This window comes from Tupaia chinensis, unplaced genomic scaffold (genome assembly GCF_000334495.1).
Source record: "Tupaia chinensis unplaced genomic scaffold, TupChi_1.0 Scaffold000305_1, whole genome shotgun sequence".
Taxonomy (NCBI): domain Eukaryota; kingdom Metazoa; phylum Chordata; class Mammalia; order Scandentia; family Tupaiidae; genus Tupaia; species Tupaia belangeri.
In genome coordinates this window covers 2,592,479-2,615,203 of record NW_006159795.1, presented here as the reverse complement: position 1 = coordinate 2,615,203, position 22,725 = coordinate 2,592,479, and the positions used below count along the sequence as shown (strand labels likewise).

Sequence of the window (22,725 nt, the reverse complement as noted above, 5' to 3'; positions counted from 1 at the left end):
GCGCACTCGCGCGCGCACATACACACATACTCAGAACCCTGTAAGAGAAATCAGTGAGTCAGAAGCAGAATGGGAAATGTATTGGCCAAACATAAAAGAAAATGAAAGAACTGTGATTAATGTTGACCAACACTGAACATGACTGTCTGTGGGAGGAGGGTTATGGGATGATCCAAGAGATAGTTCAAGGACTCTGCCTAGCATAATAATGGAAGTGCGAGGCTTTTAGCCAAGGGCATACCCTGCAGGAGTCAAAATGGGGATAGCTCTTTCTCTAGAGATCAGCTCATAGTAAGAAACAGGCAGGTGGGAGCCTAGCAAAGTCACTAGAATTGGAGACTTGAGCTGAGGCATGACAAGAATGTCAGGCACTGTATCCTTTATCTGTGGCCAAGGTGATGCTGCAGATCACTCTGGAACTTTGGTTTATAACAATCAACAGTTAATTTTGGTCACACATTTATGGGCAGCTGGGTATTTTGCTGCTTCCAGTTATGCTCATTTGGGCTTACTCATGAGTTTGTGGTCCCCGAGTGGGTCAACTAGGGGCTGGTCTATCTTGGATAACTGCAGTTGGAATGACTCAGCTCTGTGGCATGTGGTCTCTCAGGCTCTGTCAAGTTGGCCTGGGCTTATTCCTGACAGCTGATCAGTGTATGGAGGAAAAGGAGCAGAACCGAGCAATGCCTCTCAAAGCTCAGACTTAGAACTGACCCATGCCATCTCCTTTATTCTGTTGACCAATGCAATCTGCAAGGCCAGCCTGAGTCAGAATGGAAAGAGACATCAAGTTACAGGACAAAGGACAATAAACAATATAGGAAGGTGATTATTTGAAGACATGAAAGCAGTCTCCCTTAGGCCCTGTACCAAACATTGTATCTAGAGGATGGGGCAGTTATTTGGTCAGATTCTTGGGTCTGAGAGACTCATTGGGTCTCACAGGTTGGAGGAAGTTTAGAGAATAAAACAGGAAGAGTCATTGTGAGGAGATCATCTTTAAATAAGGGGATTCAGGATGAAACCCCTACCAGGCGCTCCTTTGGGGACAAGAGTCAAGTTATCTTGGGGGCAAATGAACATGAGAAGATGGCTTATGAGTCACAACTTTTTCTAGGGTGACTACTTGAGATGCAAAGAAGACCATTCTATCTAATGGAATATATATTCCAGCTGGACTTGCTTGAGTTGAGGCATTTCCTGATTTACTGGGGGGGCTGAGCTGTGTGGACTTGAATGCTCAGTGTGCATGGATGAGACTCCTGTGATATCTTCTGCCCTTGGGTAGTGTAGCCAGGGCATTCACAGACATGGAGGTGCTCCTGCTTCATGCTCTTCCAAAATCAGGGAACTGGAGTTGTGGTTCTCAAAAGTGTGGTCCCAGGTGAACAGCATGCAAAACCTCTGGCCATCTGTTAGACAGATTGTCAAAACCCTTCCAGATCCACAAAATCAGAACCTCTGGCAGGTAGGATCGAGAGTCTGCTGTTGTTGTTATTGTTGTTATTAGAGAGAAATTTTTGCTATAGGTCAATTTGTGTGTGTGTGTGTGTGTGTGTGTGTGTGTGTGCGTGAGAGAGAGAGAGAGAGAAATCGCCTCCCAAGTGGGGATGGTCACACTGCAATCCCTTCTCCTCCATTCTCCTCTTGGGATTTTGGGCATGTGTGTGCACACACCCAGCATGAGATTTAAGCCACCAGGTTCAGGACTCTAACCGAAGTTAACTATGTAGGAGTTCAGCAACATAACCAGTATGTCCTCTGCTGGTCTCCCAAGAGTCTGTTTTCATAGCCTTCCAGGCAATTCTGATCCAGCTCTGTTTTGAGACAGCTGAATAAGGAGAGTATGTGGTTCTGACAGATTTAAAAGAAGTAGAACTAGACATATTTAGCAAATAAAACTATAGGACATTCAGTTGTATTTAAATTTCACATCACCCATGATTGAATTATATAATATTTGGGATGTACTTACATTTTATTTGGCATTGATATACAAGTCTAGTTTGAGCGGTGTTCAGTATTTTATCTGGCAATTCTAGGAAGAGATACAGAAAAGAAATGCAAAAGAACAGTCAAGGACAATCATGATCATGAACAGGATAGAAACTCTAGACAGAGAGGAAAAGGAAATTGACTTGGTGAATCCAGAGAGGGGAGCACTGGTGGGATTAGTCCCCCTGGAAGGTTTTATTTAATGGCAGTGTTGCTGACCTGTTCATCATAGCTGCTCAAATTAATCTAGAAGAAATTTCTTTTAGGAAAAGGGAATACTTCTGGTTAGTAAATGGCGTTAAGTGGAGATTCTGAGTAATTCTGTGATTTTTTTTTTTTTTGAGAGATTTTTGCTATAGGGCATGTGGGCTTGCTAGAGAGGGGCAGAAAGGGAGAAATCACTTCCTAGGGAGGATGGCTATGCCACAATCTCTTCTCTCCCATTCTCCTCTCAGGATCTTGGACATACATGCTCATGTGCCCAGAGTGAGTTTTAGGCCATGGGGTATAGGACTCAAACCATGGTTGACTACGTGGGAATCCAGCAACATAACCATTATGCCATCTGCTGGTCCCAGTTCTGTGATTCTTACAGGTAATCAGATGCTTTTGGAAATTTTATATGCGTGTATCATAACCAGTCCTCCCACCTGTGTGTATAAAAGGGCTGTTTAGAGAGACATGAGCCAACCATTTCTTCAGGTCCTTTATGACACCTTTAAAATTATTCATACTTGCAATTTTTTGTTTATGTGTTTTTACTATAGGGCTGTGCACTCACTGGGGAGAGGCAGAGTGAGACCAAGGGAGTGAGAGAGAGAGAAAGTGAGAAATCATCCCCCAGGGGAGAAGGTATGCCACAATTCTCCTCCATTCTCTTCTCAAGATTTCGGGCACACATGCATATGCCCAGGTGTGTTTTTCAAGCTGCCAGGGCTGCAACTGGAACTGCTGGGTTGACCGTGTAGGATCCAGCCACTTTAACCATCACACCGTCTACATGGCCCTTCCATTTGCAATTTTTGCATCTTTGTTTTTGAAAACTCCAGCCTTTTGGTTATATTTCAATCTTTGAGTTACTTGGAAGGTTTGTTTTACAGAATGTGGATATACAGGAGAGGCAGTAAAGTGGAGGTATTAGGGTATTTTAGAAGCAGATTGCATGAGTTTAAACCCCAATTATGCCATTCCGTTGTTTGATCTTAAGCTAATTTGTGCTTCTATTTTCTTATCTGTAAAATGGGAATTATTTATTAATATCTTATGGGTTATTGTGAGGCTTAATTAAACTTTTCTGTGTAAAATAGAAGAACTGTGCCTAGAATACAGTTAGCCTTCATTAAATATTATTTTACATTTTGAAGAACTCAAATCTCCCTATGGATTCTGGACATTCAGAGGTTGTTATAGCCTAAAGCCAGTGTTGACCAGACAGTTCACTGTCACGTACAGAAGAAGAGTTGTCCCTTATGAGAATTAATGTTCTGTTCCTCTCTGTGACCCTAATCTTGAGGTGTTGGTTTAGGCTCACAAGCATGTAACTCTGTGGTATTACTGCATCTTACCCATGAATCATTTCTTTGCCCAGATGAACTTTCCCACATCTTCCAGAAAACCCCAAGAGAACTGGGTTTCATTTCCCATTGCAGACTGAATTCAATTAAAAAGCTGTAAAAGAATGCCACTTAATGTCATAGAGAACATAATGACATTTCCAAAATATTTTTGAGAAACTTGAACCCTAAATCAATTTAGTTCTGCTAGTAAGGACAAGGATTTTTTTAGTCATGGAAAAAATTTAATCTGAAGACTTTATTATCAGAATTATAGATTCAATTGAGATTTGTTACTTTTAGAAACTTTAATTTTGGAAATGAAAATCAGTTGATCTTATTTCCTATTCCTGTAAGAAAATAAAAAGCAAATATTGGTCAAACAGTGCCTAATTTCTGCCTGCATATGATTGACACATCAGATGATAAAGCCCAAAGACTTGTTAGAACAATAGTTCAGTCTGCCTACTCAGGATTCTACTGTGTTTCTTAGGTCATCGGGAAAATAGAGTGTTTAGGTAGTTAGACACTTTTTGTTATTTTGCCGAACAGTTGAAGATTGTTCTTTAAATGAAGATCCCTTTTGAATTTACAAAATGATATGCACGCAGTCTTGCAGTGCTTGAATTCTGACAGCAATTGATAATGGCTGTTCTTCTTCTTTCTGTGAAGAAAACAAATGATAACTGCCTGCATTTGTGACTTAGACCATTAAGCATCTATTATGCTTCCTGAGTCTCTGGGGACAATGAGAGGGTCTGAGGAAGTGGACAAGGCTTGATTGCCCTCGACTGGGCTCACTCATATGTCTGTGTCAGATAACGGGTTGGCTGGTGGCTCTCTGACAAGGACAGCCTCCATCCAGCCTCTGGGAGTTGGCCAGTCATAGGTAGAGAATGGGAAAACTGGCCCATGTGCCTCAAGCCATCCAGAAGGCTTGCCCAGGGCTGTGCAGATAGTGGAGGCAGGATTTCCAGAGAGATACTAACTGTAGGCCAGGTCTCATAGACTCGGGCTAGGGATTGGTACGAGGTCACTTCTGCTGCACTCTGCTGGCCTGAACAAGTCCCAAGGTCAGTTTAGATTTATGGGGTAAGGAAATAAACTTCACCTTTTGGTAAGAGGAGCCACAAGATCTTATGACAAAAAGTATTGTGTTAGCCCAAAAAAATGGTCCCCAGAATCCAAATCAAATCCCTGGAACCTGTGAATGCTCTCTTATATGACCAAAGATATATTTATAATTGTCTTTTTCTTTTTTTAAATTTTCTATTTTAAGAATACATTTCTATACATTTTTATTGTTTGTTTCTTTCTTTCATTATATGTATAAAGACAGAGAAGATGGGGGGACATACACCTCAAATAGTGCCCTCAGTGACCCACCTGGTCTCAGCCAGCCTGTATCATGGGCGTGTACATGCAGTGTGTCCAGGAAAGACTTGGGATGCAAACCCAGGCCCTTTCCCTTGTGAGTATAGTTCATTACCACTATGCCAGTACCTGGCCTTCTAAATTACAGATTTTGAGAGAAAGAATTGATCCTGGATTATCCAGGTGGGCTCTTAATGCAATCACACATATACTTAGTTTGGGAGCGACTCATTGAAGGGGAGAAGGTGATGTGAAGATGGAGGTAGAGATTGGACTGATGTAACCTCCAGCCAAGGAATGCCTCCTCCAACAGAAGGTGGAAGAGGCAAGACGTGGACTCTCCCCCTGAGACAAGTGTGGTCATGCCAACACCTTGATGTTGGACTTTGGGACTCCAGAATTGAGAGAGAATAAATTTCTATTGTTTTTAAATCACTCAGTTTGTGTTAATTTGTTATGGCAGCCCTAGGAAGCTAAAACAGTTGTAGATATAAGGAAGGACAAAGAATTAAAGACATTTTTGTAATAATTTCCATATGCTTATAGTTTATATAAATTTATATAATCTCGAATAGTGCTTTTCCACTTAACATGAAAGAATATTTTCCCATCTTGTTGCAAAGAAACACTAAGTAATGGCATAATGTGCAGTGTATATTAAGTTAGTATAGCTAAACATTTCCTTATTATTATTAACATTTTATTATTTATTGAAAGTTCTTTCAACTTTTCAGATGAAGCCATGTACAAGAGAGAACCATAGCTCTAGGGGCCAGCAGTTAGTGTAATGGTTATGTCACTGAACTCCCATGTAGCTGTGGTTCAAGTCCCAGACCCGGTGGCTTAAACTCATGCAGGGTGCGTGTGCGTGCGTGCCCAAGATTCTGAGAGGAGAATGGAGGAGAAGGGATTGTGGTGTGACCATCCTCCCAAGGGGTGATTTCTCGCTTTCTGTCTCTCTGTCTCTCTCTATCTTTCTGGCACGTGTGTGCGCCCTATAGCAAAAACCTCTCCGTGTGGTACTCGTCGTCAAAACCTGCCCAAAAAAAAAAAAAAAAAAAAAAAGCCCAGAGAACCATAGCTCTAGTCCCTGGATCACCATTCAGTTTCTCTCTTGCCACTTCACTCCATCAGGCCCATGCTTTTTCTCTTGTTGGAATCATAATCACCTCCTTGATGATATCAATCACCCCTCCCCCAACTATAAAAACTGCCATACCAGATTAGCCTTTCAAAGGAAAACTCAGTTCAAATCAACTCTAACATTCAATGATGTTCAATTGCAGTATTTTTGGGGGGGAGTCAGGGTTAGAGGTTTTTGCCTTAGGGTATGTGTGCATACCAGGCAGAGAGAAGGAGACAGTGAGAGGGAAAGTGAGAAGTCACCCCAGTCACCCCATCGGGGGAATGGCCACACCACACTCCCTTCTGCTTCATTCTTCTCCCAGGATCTTGGGCACATATGCACATGAACCCACTGTGGGTTTCAAGCCACTTAGTCTGGGACTCAAAATGCCATCAAACTTGTGGGAGTCCAGCAACATAACCACTATGCCATCTGTTGACCTCCAGTTGCAAATATTTTTAAGTTAATTAATTTTTTTTTCCATGATAGAGAAAGAATGAGAGAGATAGGCACTCCCAACAAGGTCTCCACTCCGAATCTACTTCTAGTCTCAGCCAGCTGGAATCATGGCCACATGTGTTTGTACCCAGCATGCTAAAAGAGGGTCTGTGAGGCCCCTCCTGTGTGAGTCCAGTTGTGTTACCATTTAACCCACCTGGGTCCCACATGTTAGTTTTTTAATCTAATACGCAATCACCTGTGGTAAAGGTGTTTAAGCACAGTTGTCTGTTGGGGTTCTCTTTTGCTGTGAGACTTTTGGCTCCTTGAGACAGTGTTGCTTTCTTCATCTTTGTATCTCCTGCAACATCTGCCATGGTATCATGAAGGTATGGGTACTGTGCTATCTACTGCATGAGTGGACAAGTGAGTTAAGAGGGGGAAAATACTACTAAAAGCCTTGTCTTGCCAGTTATTTAGTTTGAATTTGAAATTGATCAGGGGAATCGACTTGTTCTTCATACTTAGGAAAGTCTTAATATTTTTGTTCCATGGACCCGTTTGGCATCTGGAAAAGTCTATGAGCCTTCTCAGAATAATGTTTATTAATGCAAAAAAACTACACAAAATTACATAGGACTATCACGGAAATAAATTATATTATGTAATAGCTATCAAAGTATTATAAATTGTGATATGGTAACATATGTGCATGTCAAGTTACTTCAACCACTGTATGATGTGATATTACAATATTTGACCCTGTTTGGGGTTCCCCTCACCTTTCCTCTTGTCTTTGTGCTCTCTCATGGAAGAAATAACTACTTTTTTAAAAAAATAAAGCTTCAGAATAGAGTGATTATGATCATCCCAGGCCTTCTAGAGATCCTGAAGAGGCAGGTATTCCAGGATTCAAGACTTCTGGGATCTGATTTCTACTCCTTAACATTGCATCATGATCTGATGTCTGTGAGCTCAGATTAATGGGAATCATACTATTAGTGCAGCCCCCATTTGCTCTCAATAGAAATTGCACAAAAGATATTTTTTATTCATTCCTTTAAAAAAAACTTTTTTTCTTAATTTAAAAAGCTTTACTTTCCTTCATTTTGCAAAGCATTGGCTCACAGAAGCGTAATATCTGTATAGTCAAGCAGAATTATTGTATGGATTCTTTTAATGCTGAAAACTGTAGAATTGTAGACAGTATTTCTGATTGTATCAGTGACCTGTTAGTTTTTTTATGTAAATAAAATGGATGTCTATATTACATCCATAAGTGGACCCCAAAAAGTTTGTGGAAAATGGAATTAAGGTACAAATTTATTTTGGTGCAAAAAATTTTGAAATCCATGGGTAAGTTTTTATAATATATAATCTCCATGAACTTTTTGAAGACCCCCCATGTATATCTGTATATGTCTATCTATTATTATATTTATTTGTGTATGTAAATATATTCATGTATGTATATATACACACTTACAGATATGTGAAGCACATATGTGCACATGTACTGTGATTAAAATGCATGTAAAATTGTGTTCACACTCCGGCAACATTTTATGTGGTTGACACTTGTATTTTCCTGCCTTCCAAGACATCTAAATCCTCTTGCCTTTGAAGCTTTTTGTTTTGGATGAAACTAATACCAAATTTGGAAATCTTTTAATGTACCAGGTTAGCTTGAATAGTTTCTCTATGTGGAATAAAAGGATAGTTTGTAAGATTAAAAATAAATGTGGTAATCACTTGAGGTTCTCAGAGCAGTACATAGTTTTTTTATTATTATTATTAATTTTGGCATCTCTTTTATGTCTTAGAGTATAAAAAGGGCTGGTTGCCTTTTATTTGAGACTGAGTAAAAATTACCTAAAACATTTGGATTACTTATTTTTGTTTTTTGTCTCATTGACGGAAAATTTAAATCTGACCTAGTGGATCCTTTAATTCTTTGGGAACTATCCATTTATTTTTAATTTATTTTGCACCACAATTGTGTCTTCAGTTTCTTTTAAGGCCCTGGTCCAAGGCTGGTTCCTTTATGAAGTTTACTCTGATTGTCCAAATTAATTTTGTCTTGCTCCTATAGCAAACTACCAGGAAGTTAGTGACTTTGAACAATACGGATTTATTATTTTATAGTTTTGGAGGTTACAAGTCCAGAATGGGACTCACTGTGCTAAAATCAAGGGTCTATAGGGCCTTGATCCGTTCTGGGGACTCCAGGGAAGGATGTTTTCTTTGCCTTTTCCAGCTTTCAGAGCTTGCTTGCATTTCTTGATTTGTGACTCCCGTTCATCTTCAATACTGTTGAGTCATGCTCACAATGTCATCTCCACTTTTTACTCTTCTGCTTCCTCTTCTGCACTTAAGGACCTTTGTGATTATGTTAGGCCCATTTGGATAATCTGTAATGATCTCTTTATTTGAAGGTCAACTGATGAGCAACCTTAGTGCCATCTAACCTTAATTCCCCTTTGCAGGGTCATGTAACCTATTCACAGTTCCAGGCCCTAGAAAATGGGCTTCTTGAGGCCCAGAAATGGTCCAGCCATTTTCTGTTTATACATCTTTCTAAACCAGAAATTATCTGTGTGCCTTTCATAAAGTTTTAGTGAAATACAACCTCAGCTTGCTGTTATAAGCATGTTTGATTTCTCCTTATTTAACCCGTGGAAGAGAAGGACTCTTCTTTATATCATATATGTGTTCTCTATATATAGAACCACTGAGAAAGCCAGGTAAATATTTTTGGGACACGTGAATGATTCTGCATAAAGCTTTGTCTAAAGGATGGATCTGGGGGCGGAAAGTCAACTACAGAAGTACAGGAAAAGGAAACAGGCAAAAATTGACCAAATATCATCAATACTACCCATAATAGAATCATTTCTTCATGTGCATGTTTGTCTCCAAGCAGGAATAATTTCACTGGTCAAAGAATATGATCCACTTAAGAGTTACCGTCATTTTCCTCACTATGAATTAATTTTTTGGCACTTTAAAAAATTCTTCAACTTCTTGTTGATTTTTTAAAAACATGAATCTGATTTTTGAAGCCCTGTGAATTCTAGGTACTTTGCCTTTATAAATCTGAATCCACAGGGCATGGAGAGTGGTGCCACACCATGCGCTGGGTACCCTGTAGACCTATAGACCCATTTGGGAACCAGCTTGTGCTTACCATGGGATACCCATATTCTTCCATTCTTTTTTTATTAATCCAACTGAAAATTTATTTCTTAGGGAAGAAGAGGACAGATATCAGATATAACCCACAATCTCTCCTACCACTACCCCCCTTTCTTTTGCAAACAGAAGCAGTCCAATCTGGGAAATTAACCATTCCTTAGACTTGAAGACAAAAATGCTTAATAGACATCTCTCATTTTATCAGATGTCTTATATCCAGATGCAAATGGCATCAGGGATTGTTACCATCATTGTCAGAGGAAGAAAGACCCAAGCTTAAAGCCAAATATATCAAAATGTTTGTACCAGCAGCTTTCTGATTTGTCATGGGGGTGAAGTGCTGGAGGAGTTCACTGTTCTACTAGTCCAAGACAGACAGCAATATCAAAACTCCAGGTCCAGGCTCTAGCTGACTGAATACGATGAAGCATTCTCAGCGCACACACACACACACACACACACACACACACACACAAAGAAAATTCAGAAGAAGAGGTCTTCTAAATTCCACCAAATATGTCACAGGCCTATAACTTTCTTGTCAAACTACTGTTGAAGCTTTTCATTCTAGATTTGCTTGGTACTGCCTAGATTTGCTGAAAGGGAGTCTGCATTTGAACAAGATCTAAAGGACGCAGTAACATTTAAGAAACACTGATATAAACAATAACTCATTTATGTTTTTATACGAGAAATTTAGAGGGGAGGAGGGAGTCCTATTTTGACTGGCATCTCAAAATAGCATCAAGGATCCAGGCACTCTTTTCATGGTGGTAAAATGGCCGCAGAAGCTCCATGCATCATTTCCTCCTCCAACTGTATTTAAATACATGATGGGAAGAGGCAGGGAGTTTTTCCTCAGGTGCCTTTCTCTTTTTATTAAAAGTATAATTTCTTACTCAGAAGGCCACTTGCAGGCTTTCCCTTGTTTTTTTTTTTTTTTTCTTTCTTTCTTTTTTGAAAATTTCTTTTTTTCATGAGCATGAAGACAGAGGAGACAGAGAGAAAGACAAGCACCCTCAACCTGGTCTCATGCTGCAGTCTCTCTCCAGCCTTCCCAGCCAGCCAGGATCACGGGTGTGTATGTTCAGCATGTACAATTCAGTTGGGGAACTAAACCCGTGATCTCCTGTACGGATCAGTCATCACTTGACCAGACCCTTAACCACTGTGCCACTGAGCTCGCCCTCCTTCACCTAGTTCTTACCAGCCACATAAATGATTTAACATTTTCTAGTGGCCCCATTTAAAAAAAGAAAGTAAAAAAGAAATAGGTGAAATTCATTTTAAAAATACAGCGTATTTAACCCAGGATATCTGTACTATTATCACTTCAATGTATAATCAATATACAAACATTATCAATGGATATTTTATAGACTTTGTTTCATACTAAATATTCTAAATTAAGTCTGTATTTTACACCCTTAGCACATGCCAATGTAGATGCAAAGTGTTCATCAAATGTGCTTGATCTGCGGTTAGATCTCATCAAAGTCATAAAAGTTTTCCAATAACCAAGTAAGTATCAAGTTTCAGATGTAATTTTAGAGTAATAAAAATTAAAGTAAATTTAACACTTGGCTCCTCAGTCACACTAGCCATAGTTTAGTTGCTCAATAGCCACATGGCCTGTTATTGCCACAGTGGATAATGCCTGTGTAGTCCCTTGCTGCTCAAACTGTGGTCTGAGGACTAGAAATATCGACCACTTCAGGGAGCTTTTTACCAATGCTAAATCTTGAGTTCAACTCCAGATCTATGAATCAAAATCTATAGTTTCATTTAATGAATATTAGCATTTAAGAAGGTCTAGTCCACACTGTTCTCAACTTTGGCTCTAATTTGAATTGACCATAGGAACTTTGGAAAATACTGATACCTATACCCTATTCCAGAATTTTGGTATCAGACTTTCTGTGGTGGATATCAATGTCTTATTATAACTTTCCAGGTTATTCTAATATGGGACTGCGAGTGTTCATTTTATGTGTCAACTTGACTGGGCTCAGGGATTCCCAGATAGCTGAGAAGACATTATTTCCGGATGTGTCTGTGAGGGTGTTTCTGGAAGAAATCAAACTGAGTAAAGAAGATTGTTTCAGCTATCTGAGTGGGCATTATCATCCAATTTGTTGAGAGCCTGGACCTAGCATAAAGGAAGCAGGGTGAATTTTCTTTCTGCTTTCTCTGAGATGAGACATGTGTCTTCTGTCCTTAGACATGGGCACTCCTGGTTCTCAGACCTCTGAACACAGACTGACTCTTATACAGCAGTAACTCTCCTGGTTCTCAGACTTTCTATTTGGACAGGAACTATACCACTGGCTTTCCTGAGTCCTGGCTTGCAAACTGCAGATTGTAAGACTTCTCAAATTGTTGAATATTTATTCTAAGTGGCTAGTGAGAAAATGTCCCTGAGAAATATGGTCTATATGACCCAAATTATATGTAGAACAGCAAAATAACAAAAGTATACTGTCAACTTTCTAATATTAGAATTGAGGAACATCATAAGGAAATCACCTCACATTTCAAAAGGCTAGAGAAATTTTGACTCTTCAGCACTCCATTCAACAAAAGAACAAAAGCTAATAAATACACATTGTATCTAGTGAAACTACTTACACCTGTATGTAATTCGCCCAGTAATACACATAAACACAGGAGCAAGGTTCATAGCATTTTTACAAATATTCTCATCTTCCTTTGAGACTCCAGACAGAGTCAGTGATACTTTGGTCCCATTTGATGTATTTGGAAACAAGAGACTAGGAGAAGAGCAGAGAGCACCATGTACCCAAAGTGAGCAGAGCAGTAGGATTAGAAATCACTCTTCTTATTTATCAGCTGAAGTTTTGTTTTGTTTTAATCCGTTGATGTTCTTTTTTTTTTTTTTTTAATATGAGAGGTTTTTCCTATAGGGCGCATGTGCTCACCAGAAAGGCAGAGAGAGACAGAGAGACAGAAAGTGAGAAATCACCCCCCAGAAAGGATGGCCACGCTGCAATCCCTTCTCCTCTATTCTCCTCTCGGGATCTTGGGCACGCACATACACGCGCCCGACGTGAGTTTAAGCTACCGAGTCTGGGACTCAAACCACAGTCGACTACATGGGAGTCCAGTGACATAGCCATTACGCTAACTGCTGGTCCTTGTTGATGTTATTTTCACTGCAGTGCCTTTTAAATGAAGGTGTGGCTCAGTTCCAATAAAACTTAATGCACAAAAACATGTCAGATCTTAAGGGGTTTCAATAAGAGATCATGGGCCTATATCTAGGATTTGAAGGAAGTTTTATAGAGGAGTAAGTCATTTCTTTTACAGTCAACAATTAAAGCGTTAGTTGCCCTTCCAGTCATGCAGAGGTTCATATATTAACATCAGGAGTAAGTTCTCTGAACCCCAAAGTGTTTAAACACAAAGGTTCATTTTTTTTGTCCCAGGTAACAAGAAGGTCAGAAGTAGGTAGTCTGGAGCTGTTTTAAGTGCTAAGTTATTTTCTTAGGACTGTAGCTACTGTCCAAATTAATGTGTCTGCATCCCTCGTCGATAAGCCTACATCCTGATGCTTATTGCCTCATTACTGCAAGATGGGTGTTATACCTCCAAGTGTCACATGCGCACTCGCAGCAGCAAATTAAACAAGGAAGTGGGGAGAAGTGGACTAACTAGAGTCACAAGGCTACTTCTAATTGTGATGAAGCCTCAAAAATCAAGTGTTTTTAGTTGGGTTAATTTTCATCACCCTCCGAAATCAGGAGAAAGGATGTTGGATGGGCAAGTTGTACACCATCTGCTAGGGCATCTGTTCTTGTTTTGGTGACTATTCTATTTCATTACAGATATTTAACACTGTGTTGTCTTTTCTCCTGGGCAACATGTCTTTTTAGATATCGTCTGTGTTAGCAGTTTGTTTTCCATATGAGTTGGAAAATTAAATAACGTTATTCACATTTTTATGTAAATATTGTATAATATATGTCTCCAGTCACTTGAGAAGGGTGCTCTTCTGAAATAGATTTTCCTGTGAATTTTCGTTTTGGAGGACTTTGTTTAGATGTGACCCGTAGCAGCGAGGTGGTACGGTATGAAGAAAGAATGAAGATGAAATAAATCAAAGGCAATTTGCATCTTGGGTTTTGCGAGCAGGTCTTTGTTCTTATGGTACATGATTGCACATTAGAGCAGGATTTTATGAACTCAGGATGTTCAGGAGCAATGGTTTACTCAGTAACTTTCTTAAAATATGAGTCTGATTCAAGTTTGAGAGAAAAGCAATTAGATCGGCAAACAGAGACCATTTTTAGTTCTTACTTGTGTATCTTGGGATTCTTGTCCGCCCCTCTGAGGTAGTGTTTATTCTGTTTCTGGAAACAGGGCATGTAACTTGCTCTTTCTCTGGCACAGACTACCATAATAAGAAAGGATGGAGTCATTTTAATTGTCTTTTTGCTTTAGTAGGGTGGCACAAGTGGGAATAGTATGAAAATAAATACATGCATTTGTTTAAATTTGGAATGTAAGTGAAATTTTCTTCAATTCTGTTATATTGAATTAATTCAAGAATCTAGTTTGGTATAGCCATTATGATAACCATGGCTTGTCTGTTATCTGTTAGATAAATCTTTACCCTAAAATAATGCATGGTTGGGACCAGCAGGTGGCACAGTGATTAAGACACTGAACTACCACTTGCCTGGCCACAGTTTGAGTCCTAGACCTGGTGGCTTGAAAATGGTGGCTCCTGGTGGGAGCGTGTACGTGTGTGCACAAAAATCCCAGGAGGAGAATGAGGGAGAATGCATTATAACATGGCCACATCCCCCTCCAGAGGGTGATTTCTCACTTTCCCTCTCTCTGTCTCTGTCTCTCTGTCTGGTGAGTGCATGTGCTCTATGACAAAAAAAAAAAGCCTTAAATAATCATGCACAGGAGACCCTCATCTGCCATACTCTTGAAAACTAATCATAAGCTCATTTAAAAATCCAAATGGTTCATGGTTCTTAGGAGTGTTAAGATTAAGGAATGACTAAAAACTATTTCCTAGGTGAACAGAAATTAGATAATCTTCACTTTGATGAATACATATGGAGAAGCCATATCAATACATACTTAGATCTAGATTTCTTTTTCTTATCCAGATCCTTCATGAATGTAACTGAGCACATCAGGATCTATGGGCATTGGGGAAGTAATAAGCTAAAGGTGAGGAAGAAAAAAATAAGCAAAGTTACTCAGTGAGCCAGAAAAAATACCAAAAAACTAAAAACCAAAAATACATCAGAGAAAAAATTAACTTTTAAAATAATTCTAAAGGTGGCGTCATTATTAAGGCACTGTACTCCCACATGATCAACTGTGGTTTGAGTCCCAGACGGGGCTTGTTGAAACTCATGCCATGTGCATGTGTATGTATGCCTAAGAGAAGAACAGAGAAGTGAGTGCGGCATGGCTATCCCCCCAAAGGTTGGTTTCTCACCTTCTCTCTCTGTCTGAGAAAAGTACATGTGCTTTATAACCAACATCTCTTTACAAAAGAATAAATAAAAAATAGGAATTCTAAATTTTAACAGGGGTTTATAAACAGTGGGAAAAAAGAACAGTTCAAGAACAGAAAGAATTCCTGATCATTAAAAATATAATTGTTTTGGACCAGCAGATAGTATGATGCTTACATTGCTAGACTCCCACATAGTCAACCGAGGTTTGAGTTCTGCATCCAGTGGCTTAAAATTCATGAGACCAGGAGTTGGTGTAATGGCTATGTTGCTGCATTCCCATGTAGTCAGCCGCAGTTCGGGTCCTGGACCCGGTGGCTTAAATTCACACTGGGCACGTGTGCATGTGTGCCCAGGATCCTGAGAGGAGAATGGAGGAGAAGGGATTGTGGCATGGTCATACCCCCTGGGGGGTGATTTCTTGCTTTCTGTCTCTCTGTCTCTGTCTTTCTGGCGAGCTCATGCACCACACCGTATAAAAAACCTCTCAAATGGGACCAGCAATTAGCATAATGGCTATGTCGCTGGACTCCCACGTAGTCAACCGCAGTTCGAGTCCTGGACCCGGTGGCTTAAACTCACGCCGGGCGCATGTGTGTGCATGCCCAAGATCCTGAAAGGAGAATGCAGGAGAAGGGATTGTGGCGTGGCCATCCCTCCTTGGGGAGGTGATTTCTTGCTTTCTGTCTCTCTGTCTCTGTCTGTCTGTCTGGCGAGTGCACATGCCCTATAGAAAAAAAAAAAAGAAAGAAAAATCATGCTGGGCACATGTGCATGCTTGCCCAAAATCCCTAAAGGAGAATAGAGGAGAAGGAATTGCAGTGTGGCCATCCTCCATTGGGGGTGATTTCTAGCTTTCTGTCTCTCTGGTGAGCACACTCACCCTATAACAAAAATCTCTCAAAAAAAATATATAAGTGTTGTCTTAAAATATAATGTTTGATGGTTGAAAGATGAAGAAAAATTTCAGAAAATAACAAAAGAACCAGGAGAAATATGACTGAAAATTTGAGATATTGGAAGACCGTCTTAAGTAGAAAGAAAGCCTTTTTCTTTCATTTCAATTGTATCTTTTAGAAAATTATTTTTATTGGGGCTAGCAGGTGATGTGGTGGCTAAGGTGCTGGATTCCCACATAGTTGACTGTGGTTTGAGTCCTGGACTTGGCAGCTTAAAAATCATGCAAGGGGGACCAGCAGTTAGCGTAATGACTATGTCGCTGGATTCCCCTATAGTCGACTGTGGTTCGAGTCCCAGAACCGGTGGCTTAAACTCACGCTGGGCATGTGTGTGTGTGACCAAGATCCCGAGAGAAGAATGGAGGAGAAGGGATTGTGGCGTGGCCATCCCCCCGGGGGGTGATTTCTCTCTTTCTATCCCTCTGTCTCTCTCTGTCTTTCTGGAGAGTGCACGTGCCCTATAAGCAAAAAACCTCTCCAAAAAAAGAAAAAAAAATCATGTGAGGTGCATGTGCGTGCATGCCCAAAAAGCTAGAAGAGAATAAGAAAGGGATTGCAATGTGACCATCCCCCGTGGGGGGTAATTTCTCACTTTTTCTCTCTCTGTCTCTGTGTGTTTCTCTCTGGCAAGAGCATGTTCCCTATTGCAAATTCTTAAAAAAAAGAATAAAAAATTCTTTTTATTAAATATTGATCAGTTTCAAGGGGATATTTGCAAAACATATAAAAGGTATGAGGAGTAACAGGACCACAAATACCCTTAATCTCCAACCACATTTAGAAAAGAACAAAATGACTGCATTTCTTTCTCCTACTCCAGGCTTCTAGACTTTTTCATGTAAAAATTTTTTCTTAGGACCAGCAGTTGGCGTAAAGGCTATGTCACTAGACTCCATGGAGTCGACCGCTGGCATGGTCCTGGACCCGGTGGCTTAAATTCATGCCAGTGTGTGTGCATGTGTGCCCAGGATCCCAAGAGTAGAATGGAGAAGGGATTGCAGTGTGACCATTCCCCCAGGGGGTGATCTCTTGCTTTCTATCTCTCTGTCTCTCTCTGTCTTTCTGGTGAGCGCATGTACCAATTGCAAAAACCTCTCAAAAAAATTTTTTTTTCTTAACATGTGCTTGCTATAGAGAGATGGAGAGAGCAAGGAAGGGAAAATGAGAAAGCCCCAATGGGAAATAGTCATGCCACAATCCCTTCTCTTCCATTTCTTCTCATTTTGAGAGACCATGGGCTGGCCCAATTTTAATCTTCAGAATGACAATAATTTACACTCTAAAGAAAGTTCTTCAATGGAAGCTGTCTCTATTTTGTTAGTTTATTTATTCATTTTTTCCATGAAAGAAACAGAAAGACAGTCATCCCCAACTGGGTCTTCATACCGCTATCCACTCCCAAGCCTCAGCCAGCCTAAATCATAGTCACGTGGGGTCCAAGCATATAAAGGGAGGGTCTGGGATGAAAACCAGAACCTTCCCACCTGGGTTTGGTTGCATTACCATTGTGCCATGACCTGGCCACAGGATACCTTATGTAGTTTTTTGGTTTGGGTATTTTAGCAATATTACATTTTTAAATATGGATGTCATTCAATTCAATCATTCCCTTTGAGAATTGTATTTTATGAGTTCTGAAAAATGCAGACTTCAAGGAAACATAAATAACTTGATGTCATTTGAATTTTTAAAAAGCACATATGTTTATAGCTTCATGAGTCTACATGTTCATACACATGTATATGCTAACGTTCATGCATACATTAACATGATGGATGCATATATGTATATGAATATATATATGCTTACAGGAACTGGTACTAGTACTTACGCTCCAAAAGTCTGATGGGAAGGGCAGAGGGAGAGGACTTCATAGTTTTGTTTTATAAATTTTCAGTAAAAGATGATCATAGAATTAAGATTTTTACATGCTTTTAATGATTTTCTATATTGGCCAAATAAAAATCTCTTAAGGAAATAAATGTTGAAATATATTTTTAGAGTCAAGGCTTTCTTAGAACAGAGCACATGACCTTAGAAGGTAGGAAGCCTTTTGTTTAGAAATAGAAAAATAGGAAAAGTTGCACACAAAGTCTTAAAACTATCATTGTTCTCTCGTACCCTAAATATACTAGTTCAAGAAACAACTTTTTACTCCTTTTATACCATCTCTAGAATTGATTCCTTACCCTTTCCTTCTTTTTTCTTTAAGGGGTGTATTTTTTTTCCATGAGCAAGAGAGGGACAGAGACCCAGAGAGAGACAGAGGCAACATCCCCCACAGGTCTTGACACGGTCATCCACTGCCAGCCTCACCCAGTCATAGATTATGGGCATGCTGGTGGCATACTCTCAGGGACCTGTGCTTCCAGCCAGACAATCAAAGCACAGGGTACAGGACTCGTTTTCTATTTACTGAATCTAGACCATGTATATATCTTGGAAATGTTTCTTTCTACCCTAGTTATAGATGTGTATTGAACAGATTTTAGAGAACCCAGTTTTACAAAGAAGAAATCAAATACTATAATCCTGTCATCGACACATAACCACAAACCGAATCTTATTACATTGATTCCTAGTATTTCTTTTTTTTTTTTTTTTTGAGAAGTTTTTGCTATAGGGCATGTGCGCTTGCCAGAAAGACGAAGAGAAACAGAGAGACAGAAAGCAAGAAATCACCCCCCAGGGGGATAGCCATGCTGCAATCCCTTCTCCTCCATTCTCCTTTTGGGATCTTGGGCATGTGCACTTGCCAGAAAGAGAGACAAAAAGCAAGAAATCAACCCCTGGGAGGATGACCATGCCACAATTCCTTCTCCTCCATTCTCCTTTCAGGATCTTGGGCACACACGCACACATACCCGGCGTGAGTTTAAGCCACCGGGTCCGGGACTCTAACCACTGTCAGCTACATGGAAGTCCAGCAACATAGCCATTATGCCAACTGCTGGTTCTAATTCCTAGTATTTCTAAACATATACATATGAAAGGACTTCAAAAAGTTCATGGAAATGGACTTGAAGTATGAGTTTATGTTGATGCAAAACATTCTAAATATATATATATGTGCATAATTTTTCATAATACACATTTCCCTTGAACTTTCTGAGAATACCTTATATAACTGTTTTTAAAACTTAGGCTATATCTGTTTTTATGCAATCTGTTTCTTCCCAGAGAATATTATATTGTGAGTATTCTTTATAGACATAATTTTAGTGACTCTGAATTAGATCATTTTAAAGAAATCAAGTTAAAATAGTCTCACAGTTTAAATTGGGAAGGAATATAGTCCATTTTTGTTGTGGCTGGGATCAAACCAATGAATTCCTTCTACTTGACATTGAGTGTATGATTGATCCCATTAATAAAAAGATAATGAAATGTTTACCTTGTCATCATCAATAGTGATTTCCTAAGCTATTAGTATTAGGTGAATCGAAGCATTTCCCAAGGATGTGGAATACCTATCCACAGATACATCTTTAATGAGAGCAGATTGTGCATTTCTGTACCCGCCATTAGATGAAAAAGCAGAAATTTCATTAATGCTAAATAGCATGAATCTGTAACCTTGTATCCTAGGACTGAATGGATCCAGATTCTGTCCATGTCTCATGGAGGCAGAAGGCTGTAGGTTTGTCCTCATGTTGTTTACCTTTACTTAATGACTCACTGGGTGGAAACAAGCATTATCTGGGTGAATTCCACCTGTGCCAAGTCTCACACTTGTCATAAAAGGCAGGATGTGGTGGTGTCATTCTGGAGGGCAGAATGTGGAATTTTGTGGTCTGTGTTTATAAAAGGGGGGCAGGAGTAGAAAAATGGGGTGGTAGCAGGTGGGAGGAAATAACAATTCTTAGGAGATACGAGAGTCCAGGAGCTGTTATCCTCCAAGAAGAACAATTCATATTTTTTTAAGTGGGAGATCAGAGACATTGTCAAGGATTGTAATAAGAATCCTTGAATTCTTGAATAAGAATCCTTTAATCCTTGAATAAGAGTGTGATAAAATAGACTAGGAGGATCTTAGAAGTAGTCAGATGAGTGGGTGGAGGAAAGAATTTATAAAAATCATAACTCTGACCTCCTGGATTAAATACGTACTTACTGCCATCTAGATGTAACCATTACTTTCTGTTGTATTTATTTCTAGTATTTCTAGACATACATTAGACATGTGGACCAGCTTGTTGTCTCCCATGTATTGGGAAGAGCAATGGAAAACTAGGCAGGGTTTCCTTTCCCTTGGCATGTAAGGATAAGAAGGTTGAAGAAGGTAAGAGGGAAGTTGGTTGAAGTGCATGCTCTAGAGGTGAACAGTCCATGGAAGTGAAGACTCCATTTAAATGACTTGCATGGGCCCACAGTCTTTCTCAGGAGCCCCCGGGAAGCTCCCTGCTCTGTAGACCTGAACTATTAATTCCTCTGAAATCCAGTCATTTGGAACAGAGCCTGGATGTATTCTATAACTTCTGGACTGACATATCAATGTGTGTTCCAATAAAAATTAAAACCACTCCCTTTGCAGTGAAGTGTACAGGCACTCTCTCAAGCTAGTTTAAGCAAGAAAAAGGAGAGTTTATTGACAAAGCACAGGGCTATTTCCATGAGTCCCAGGGTCTGAGGTTTCCAGAAGGCGAGGACTTTGAAAGGATGAACTGGAAAGAATCCAGGAAACTACTGATTTTCAGACACTGTCTTCTCTCTGTTCCTCTAAAGCTGTTTTTCTCTCTCCCTGTTTGTCTTTCCACATGAGGTAGGTTAATCACTGCCCCAGATAGTTACATCTCCTAGTTCCAGCAACCTCTGACTTGCATCCCTAAAGTATAGTCGCAAACTCTCAAGAAAGAAAGAAGGTGATTGGCTCAGCTTTGGAAAATTGTCCATCCTCAGTCCAGTCAGTCCCGGTCAAGAACAAGGTCCCAGCACCCATATGGATGTTGTTGATAAAGCCTTGTGGAGAGGAGCCTGAATATTAATAGTTGTCAGAGAAGAGAGTTGTGAGCTTAAAAGAGTTCTCCAAAATTTACCACCTTTTATACCTTAGCAGATCTGGGGCAGGGGACATCGTCTTTCAAAATCACTGTTTTCTTCTCTGCTAATAATATGTAGCCCCTTGCTGTTGAAACTCTGATCTTGGAGCCGATAGGTGGCTTAGTGGTTAAGGCACTGGACACACCCACATAACTGACTCCAGTTCTAGTCTCAGGACTGGTGACTTGCTTTCTCACTTTCCCTCTCTCTCTCTCTTTCTGTTTGTGTCTCTCTCTGGTCAAATTAAAATGAAATGAATGAATAAATAAATAATTCTTTTAAAAGAAAGAAACTGTGATAGTGGACCATATTAGTATCAACTGGGAGCTTGTTAGAACTGCAGAATCTCAGACCAATTGCATCATTCTGGTACTTTAGTTAACAAGATGGCCCATTAATTAGAGAGCATTAATGTTTGAGAAATGCTGATTAAATTGAGGAGAGAGTTAGGAACCAGCCAGATTAATGCCACTGATACAATTTCTCTGTAGGTACCTGGCTCTTTTCCTCTGGCAGGTATGTTGTCTTGGCTGAGCGTAGCTTAGTCTTACCTGCTGTCACTAAGTTCCCCTTTGAAGGTGTTTCTACTGGAAATTTGGATTTCCGGACAAGGCTGGAGAGAGCTGCATGTGCTTAAGAGAAAACCAGTTTTTCTAATGTGAGAAACATAATGCATCCTTTAAGGTGTTAGTATCAGAGGGGTGATTGGTAGGATTAAAAAAAGAAAAAAGGAAAGAGGAGGGACTAGCAGTTGGCATAATGGCTATGTCACTGGACTCCCATGTAGTCGACTGCGGTTCGAGTCCCGGACCTGGTGACTTAAACTCATGCCAGGCGCATGTGCATGCGTGCCCAAGATCCCGAGAGGAGAATGGAGGAAAAGGGATTGCAGTGTGGCCACCCGCTTTGTGGGGGGTGTGTGTGTGTGATTTCTTGCAATAAAGGCGTTAATATTATTGCCAAAATGCAAGGAAGGTTTGGCAAGCTCACTTTTAATTACATAGTCATTATGGGGGTGTTTACATATATTAAATCACTGTACTACCTCTGGTTTGATACCCAGCTTTGCCAGCTTTTGACGTCTTAGAAAAGCATCTTTTTATCAAGCTTAAGCTCTTTGTGAGCTAACCCACTCCCTTTGATTATAGAGAAATTACCAGATAACTTGTTTAGAAGAGAGACTCCCTCAAGAAACTCACCAGGTAGCATATTCTTGGCAGCAGTTCAGAAATCCATGCCATTGATGTGTTGGACTTTGAAATCTAAAAAAGATGTATTTCTGACAGTCTACTTTGCAGGAATTCAGTCTTCCTACAGTTTCTTTTGTTTACTCCCTAAAGAACCTTGGGGACCAATGTGTGTCTCTGTAACCCACCATTACTATTAAATCAGCCTGCTCATTTCAGGCAAGCTTTTATTACTTAGGAACTTGACTGAAATATCCACAAATAAATTATTTACTTATAAAAATCCTTGCTTTTTTTGGACCATCCTATGGGAATAGTGATTAAGACAACTGCATCTCAGATGACTGACTGCATGGT

At 39.9% G+C, this 22,725-nt stretch overlaps 1 protein-coding gene across 1 annotated transcript in view; it reads left to right on the top strand.

Annotated features, from left to right (window-relative positions):
• PLCB4 (phospholipase C beta 4) overlaps positions 1-22,725 on the top strand; it is a 472,346-nt gene that overhangs the window by 201,445 nt on the left and 248,176 nt on the right. The gene's annotated exons all lie outside the window — the stretch shown is intronic.